Source organism: Vombatus ursinus, unplaced genomic scaffold, assembly GCF_900497805.2.
Source record: "Vombatus ursinus unplaced genomic scaffold, bare-nosed wombat genome assembly UNPS02013950.1, whole genome shotgun sequence".
Taxonomy (NCBI): Eukaryota; Metazoa; Chordata; class Mammalia; order Diprotodontia; family Vombatidae; genus Vombatus; species Vombatus ursinus.
In genome coordinates this window covers 2,053,360-2,061,115 of record NW_020953728.1, presented here as the reverse complement: position 1 = coordinate 2,061,115, position 7,756 = coordinate 2,053,360, and the positions used below count along the sequence as shown (strand labels likewise).

Below are 7,756 nucleotides of genomic sequence, written 5' to 3'. Positions count from 1 at the left end.
TGTGTGTGTGTGTGTGTGTGTGTGTGTGTGTGTGTGTGTGTGTGTGTAGGTTTGTCGAAAGCGGTGTTGACCGTGTGGATTACAGACGCTGGCTGCTCTAAGTAGCTGTCACTGTGGCTGCAGCGAGCGATTCACTCAGAAAAAATCTAAGGTAGCCGAGCTGCTGTTGCTGCTGCTGCTGTTGCTGCTAGATGTCTGCCTCTCTTCTCTTCTGCCGCCGCAGAGCCCAAGTGCTGTACAGCGACACCCGAGGGCCGACCTGGACACAGCGTCTGGCTCCACATAGACCCAGCAGCAACTCGCCGGGAACAATAGATTTAGCTTGCTGAGGCTTAGGGTTCATCTGCAATGTGCCGCACACTTCACACGCACACAAAGCCGGCGGAAAGGGGGAGGGAGGAGTGGGGAAACGGCTACTACCGGTTGTTTCAGGGTTAGGGATGGAGGAAATGTTCTCTTCCCTGATGTTTTTTTTTATAAGTGCTTGAGTTATTTACTCTTGAAGAACCTCGGTGAACATCATAGCAGGGAAAAAAGAAAGATTTGAGACTCATTTTCCCCACTCTTTAAAATGTTCGTAAAAGTAGAACAAAGTCTTTTTTTTTCCAGAAGAAAGGCTTTTTCTGTGCCTCACGAATAGTTTATAGACAGGTTACCCCATTTTTCTAGAAAAGCCCACACAAACTTAACTTTAGCAAAATATGAATTAAGCATCTCATACCACCTCATGAAACTTCTAAATGTTCTAGGAAAATAACACTGATGCTTTAGTTTCCTTTTTGTAATTTTCAGAGGACCTGGACTATTCAAAGCATTCCATAAAGAATAATTAAACCGATCCTCAAAGGCAGTATCAAAATTTTCCTAATAATACTAATGTATTTTATGTTAAAGTATCTTGAATAATAGAATAGGACAAGATTTGAGATTTTACAGATATAGGAAACTCCCAGATGAGGAAATGTCCTATACCAATGCCAGAACCTTCTCAACAACTTAGGAGTCTTTGAGACCTCCCTAGAGCCCTGAGAGGTTGTGTCTGGTACCTAATATCACAATGCCTATATATGTAAGTGTCTGTGCAGAGGCAGAACTCGAAGCCAGGTCTTCCAGGGTTCGAGGTCAGCTCTTCATGCCACAATACTTCTTAAATCCTAAATTATATTTAGAAACCGTAAAGTCACCAGTAGTTGCATTAGTTACTGTCAGATTTAATATGCTTATTTTTAATAATGCCTACAATAAGACTCGTGAACTTAATAATATCCACAGTAGAGTGTATTTACCTGTGATATTTGTGCAGATAAAAGGTATGAATGTTAAGTGTCAACACTTGGGTGTATCGGATATCCATGTGACAGATGTGGTGGATACCAGGCAAAGTGATTCAAATGACTATTTCGAGGCCCGTTAACCTGAATCGTTTATTGTTCTAGCAATCATATTCTACACACATAAGATTCTCTCATGTCTCGGGCTCACAATTCCAGAAAATGTGTATTTCCCTAAATAAGTTTGCGCCTTAAGCGTTGTGTTAGTCATAGTATCTGAGAAGCCTGACAAAGATATGGGCCTCTGAACTGTTTAGAGCCACTTGGGAAGAGGACTGCATGGGAGAGAGTGTGAATGTATTTCACTAACGGGAAGGGAGAGAGGTCAAGATCACCCTTTTCCCTTCCAAGGGTTCAAGGTAGGAGTGATATAAGCTAACTGTAGGCAACGAAATTGCGTAGCCTGGCGTTGTTCGGGTTCCCTGAACACTGCACTTGCGCATAACCTCTTACGTAACAGCGCCCGGGATTCCCTGGGGGGCGGGGGGAGTCCACTCAATTCAACCATTACACATGCCCCTGACTGCTGCAGCAGCCGCCTCACAAAATGGCGGCACACTCAGAAGAGACGGTGGCAGTTGCCTCAGCCCCATTTTGTGAGCGGAAAGAGATCTTGCCAACGCAGACTGGCTCCAGCACAGAGCTTAGGAAATCCTATCAGAGGAACGAGAGTGAGAGAAAGCTCAGGTCTGTCGGAGATTTCAAGGACGTTCAGCGTGGCTGGTCTCCTTCCTCCTTTTTGCCACTTTTGTTTAGACAACTCTCGAGTGACTGGAGGTTAAGGAGAAGCGGACGAAGGAGCGCTCCAGCCGGTCGGCCGGCCGGCAGCTGGGGCGCCCCGCCGAGCGCCCCGTGGCCTGGCGGTCCGGCGCCGTCGTGTTTTTCCTTTCCTTCCTCGCTTTTCTAGGGAACTGTTTGAGGAATCGGAATTTCGCGTGGACGATCCTTCCCTGGAGCGGGTCAGTTGGAAGGGAAGCGACGGGGCTGCGTGGAGGTGCCGAGCCGGTGAAAGAAAACGGACCTGACACGATCTGCAGCACCTGGGGCTGAGGAAGGAGGTCTGTTTGGCTCCTCTGTGGTTTGCATTACCTCGAGATTTTGCAGATGTTGTATAAAAAAGCCAAAGACCCCTTCGAAACCGTCCCCCCCAGATTTTGAGTGCTGGCAACTTCCCTTTTGCCGCTTGTTTCAGGACTAGGGCTAGGGCGAGAGCAGAGGTGCCTGCCTTCAGCGGGACCCCAGGCTTCCGAGCCGAGACAGTAGTGATTATTGTGCTGGGATTGGGGAATGGGAATGAAAGGCATTGACATTTGTTTAAGAAAACATTTTCAGAATCTTGGGTTATATAATTATATAAACAGATCAGGGCACTCTCCAGTGGTCAACAGTTTATTTTTTTTTAATCAAAAGGTCTTTTTCTTAAGGGGGAAACTTGAAAATTTGCTTTCGGTTTTGTGTTGCATTCTGTGTGCGTAGATATAAATTTATATGCATATATGTGTATGTCCACCCCTAAAAATATTTAAATTAACTTGATATGAATCTATAGAATTGTTTTTTATACACCCCCCCTCCCGTAGAAGGTTGCATTCTTCAGAATCAAGTGTTTAAAGTATATTTGTGTAAAGCTCAGATTCATAACTTTGAATGTGTAAACTTTTGTTAAAAATAGGAAATATCTGATGATATCACTAAGGTAAAAGTACATCAAGGTAAAAGCTTGCCATATTTATCCCTTTATTACAACTTAATGGAACAATTGTAACAAGCGACTAAATATAACATGAATTAATTTAAGTTAGAGAAAACATTCATTAATTGCATGAATTGTAAAAATAACCTATTTTTAACATTTTGCTATAGTCATTTGACTGAACCTGCGCTGTTTGTTTTTGGGGGAGGAGAGAAGAGTTGTTCATGTCTCTTTCTAATGTACAACTACAGCTTTCTGCTACCCAATTTTCTACTCTTTGCCGAGAGATCCACCCTTATGTATAGTGCCTAGTCCTTTGTGCTTTTGCTTCTGCCTTTCATATTTAATCGTTAGTTACCGTTCATCGAATTGTAATTCTGTTGCAAGAACAACCTTTTTTAGCAACTAAGTAGCCAGACCATGACATTTGTAATCCCACTGCTTTTATGTTTTTCTCCCTTTGATGATGGAAGTCTTGTCATCTGAGGAGAGGATTCTTTCTTGCAATATTACATTACTAGTAACCTAAGTTCTTAGTGCAATACCGCTTTTCCGGTAGTGGATATCATAGAGTAGATATCCAGAAAAACAGCCTTGCAAGAGTTGGGTGTTGCCAGTTTAACAATAATAGTTAACCAATTTGATAGGAAACTAGTAATGAAATACAATTTGTGTTTTTTATTAAAGTTATAACTTAACATAATTCATTATATGTATACACACATACATATATACACATATACATATATGTAAGCAATAACATTAGAAACTATTGTAACTAGATTTTATAGGCCAGTGTTTATCCTGGTAGGAAGTAATCTTTAGAATAGCAACATGTAACAATTTTTATAACAGCTCTATAAACCTTATACATAATGATAAACCTGAACTCATAGTTTCTGCTTTCTGCTAATGCTAATCCATAATTTTTAAAAGAAATTAAGAGGTATTTAGTGAAGAAATAAATTAGATTAAAAATAATATTTCTCTAAATAAAGATAATAAAACATAAGTGCAAAATAATTCTAATGTAGTTTTAATGAACCTTAGACCTCATTAGTGTTGGTGCTCCCTCCAAAAAAGTAGAGAGAGCAAAATACTTAGGATTATCAACAAAATAACAAGTGTATCAATAGCTTAATAATCTGAAGTTTGCAGAGAAAAAGCTTTAATTAGTCAATTGGCAACAAAGTATGATGACATAGCGTGATTTTTTAAAATTAGGAACATGTTATGACATGACTCATAAGATTTCAAAGTTTCAATATACTTTAAATTTGTAGATGAAAAGGGTTGAGTCAATAAGTATTCTGGAAATAATTTCTTCATCAATGACAAAACCAAATATTTTGTACTTGAATCCATTATTCAAAGTTAATAGAACTCTTCCCAGAATAAATATTAATGCTTTGATGTCTTATTACATATACTTTTTATATGATGGTATTCTGGTGGCTATTTTTTGTGTGTTTGAAAGTTTGTTTAGAATGTCAAATGTTGGGCTAGACTTTGTTTTCATTTCTAATAGTGAGTCTTAAGTAGTATTAGTAACTGGCCTTTTAAAGATGAAATAATTCTCTGCATTTCTATGAGAAGTTAAGAATTAAAGCTTACTTAGTGCTGATACACCAAAAACATAAAATAATGATATTTCAAAGCCATAGCTTTTGTCTAAGATAGACACAATTATTTTAAGGATGGTTTTTGTCATCATATAGTGGTTATACTATGCATCATTCTGAACTTTTATATACATTTTTAATGTCATAATACAATTAAGTAGATTACTTTAAAATTTTAAATGATTGAAAGTGATCTTAAATGGGGACATGTTAGTGACATTATGAGTTAACTAAAATGTTTATATATTTATGAGTATTTTAAGAACTTTTGAACTCCAAAGTGCTATGTAGCTACAGGCTCCTATTTACGAACTTATAGAACATAGATTTTATAGCTACAAGAAGTCATCCACTCCAGCCATCTTTTATAGAGGAAATTGAGACTTGAGAGGTTAAATGACAACCATCAGTAGTTAGTAGCAAAATGAGATTTGAACGCAGTTTCTCTGACTTTAAATGCAGCACATTTCCCATTACTCAAGAAACATAGTTTAATGGAAAGAACAATCAGAAAAATCTGGTTATGCATCCCTATTCTGACATTACTAGCTATTTGACCATGGGCCATCAATCAAAAAGCATTTTTTAATCAACTATGTGCCAGGCATTGTGCTAGGCCCTACTGATAGAAATATAACTACATTCAAACAGGGGGAGAAAAAAGCACATACCAGAGCTAGCTTGTTAAATTTTCAGTGTATTTACACTTTAGAAATCACCAAATACTACAAATCCAAATTTTTTTATTGTTTTGATGATTGTCTAGACTTAAGAAAGTGGAGAAAATATTAATAATACAAAGTTAACCTAAAAGTGTGTCTCATCAGTCTTTTTTTTTCTTTTGGAAAGCTCATTATTAAAAGTTTACCAGAACCCTCTTTTATACTCTGTATGAGAAGAATATTTACAAATAAATGCCAAGTAGTTGAATACAAGGGGTGAGGAGATGGGATCAGTAAAGGCTTTCATGTAAAAGGGGGTATTTGATTTGTGACTTGAAGGAGGAAAGGGATGCTATGAGGCAAATGTGAGAAGGCAGTGCACATTCCAGTCATTGGGGAACAGCAAGTACAAAGACAGAGAGAGCACATGAGTGTCTTCTGTGAGGAAAAGAGAAGGCCAGTTTGTCTCGATCACAGAATTTAGGAGAGGGAAGCTAGAAAGACAGCTTGAGACCAGGTTATGAAGGGCTTTAAAAGCTAAACAGAAGAGTTCATACTTATTATAGAGGAAACAGGGAGCCACTTTTATTGAGTAGGGAGAATGACATGGTCAAATTTGCACTTAAGGAAAATCATTTTTCAGAAGAGATGAGACAGGGAGACCAGTTAGGAGGCTGTTGCAGAAATCTAGGTGAGAGGTGATTAAGGCCTGAACTAAGGTGGTGTCTGTGTGGATAAAGAAAGGGGATCATAGGCAAGGGATGTTGTAGAGGTAGAAATGGCAAGATTTGGCAAATGATTAGATTTGTGGGTTGAAGAAGAGTGAGTTTCTTGTTTTTTTCTTTTTTTAAGGTAATTGGGGTTAAGTGACTTGCCCAGGGTCACGCAGCTAGTGTCAAGTGTTTGGTCTGAGGCCGGATTTGAACTCAGGTTCTCCTGACTTCAGGGCTGGTGCTCTGTCCACTGCGCCACCTAGCTGCCCCTGAAGAAGGGTGAGTTTCAAGGATAACAATGAGGTCATAGACCTTGGAAATTAAAATAATGGTGGTGCCTTTGACCAAAATAAAGAAGTTTGGAAGAGGGTAGAATTGAGGAAAAGGTAATTTTGGACAGGCTGAATTTGAGATGTCAATTTGAAATGTCCATTAGGCAGTTGGTAATATGAATATATCCCAGCTGTCTTAGCCTATTTCACAACTGCAAAATGTAATAGTCCTTGTACTTACCTCAGAGCATTGTTGTAAAGATCAAATAAGAACATAGGGTCATGAAATTCAGGCTTGAAAGGAAGTTTAGAGATCATCAAATTCAACCTCCAAATTTTAATGTATGTGTGTGATAATATAAAGCATTTTTAAGTTTTAATGTGATATAAAAATGCTATACCTCTGCCACTAATTCTAACTCACATAAGGAAGGTGTTCACATGGTGGTCAGAAGAAGTGATACAAAGACACTCTCAAGGTCTCTCTGAAGAACTTTGGAATGGATAATACAACATGGGAGATGCTGGCAAAAGACTGCCCAGCATGGCACACTGGCATCAAAGAAGGCACTGTGCTCTGTGAGTGGAGCAGAATTGCGGTAGCTCTAAAGAAAAGGTAGATGCGCAAATTTAGACATCTCTACCCCAAATGTTCTTATGGATTATTTGTCCCTGACCTGTGGTAGAGCCTTCCAAGCTTGTATCGGTCTGATCAAGAAGAACAAAAACCAACCAATCAAATACTGTAGTACATTAAGAATTGCCTATGGGAATTCCTATTAATTGCCTATGGGAAATGAAAGTGTTAAGCCCTGGAAATATTTAGAATTTTTCATTAGAGTAGATTCTAAACCTTTTTATCAATTACTAGCTTTAAGAGATATATGCGCTGAAAGTTTTTAAGCTAGAGAGCTTTTAAGAGTTAAATTTGGGGGGGCAGCTAGATGGCGCAGTGGATAGAGCACCCGCCCTGAAGTCAGGAGGACCTGAGTTCAAATCTGGCCTCAGACCAAACACTTGACACTTACTAGCTGTGTGACCCTGGGCAAGTCACTTAACCCCAATTGCCTTAAAAAAAAAAATCCAACAAAGAGTTAAATTTGAGATTATGTGAATGGGGAAAATTTATCCACAAAAGAGTGAGTGCTATATTAGGAGATAAGATTTATCTCAATAGAAGAGGAAAAATAAAGCAGTAATTTCATTAACAGGTGATTTAAATTCAATAATATTAACTTACATTCCTTGAAAATCCATACTCAAAACAATTTGATGTTTTGATATTTTATTTTTCAAAAAGAAAAATCCATAGGGAACTAATTATAAAATACTATTTTATAAAAAGGAATTTTTTTAATGTTTTAAAAATTATTTTACATTTTACTTCCTTGGCATACTAACTCTTTTTCTGTTGCATTTGACAATTAAAAATTAAGCCCCAAAGACAAAATAATTCTATGGTT

The 7,756-nt window shown here is 38.2% G+C and overlaps 1 pseudogene; it reads right to left on the bottom strand.

Moving 5' to 3' along the window:
- Nucleotides 1-343, bottom strand: part of LOC114040784 — a 1,592-nt pseudogene extending 1,249 nt beyond the window's left edge.
- Between the last annotated feature and the right edge of the window lie 7,413 nt (nucleotides 344-7,756).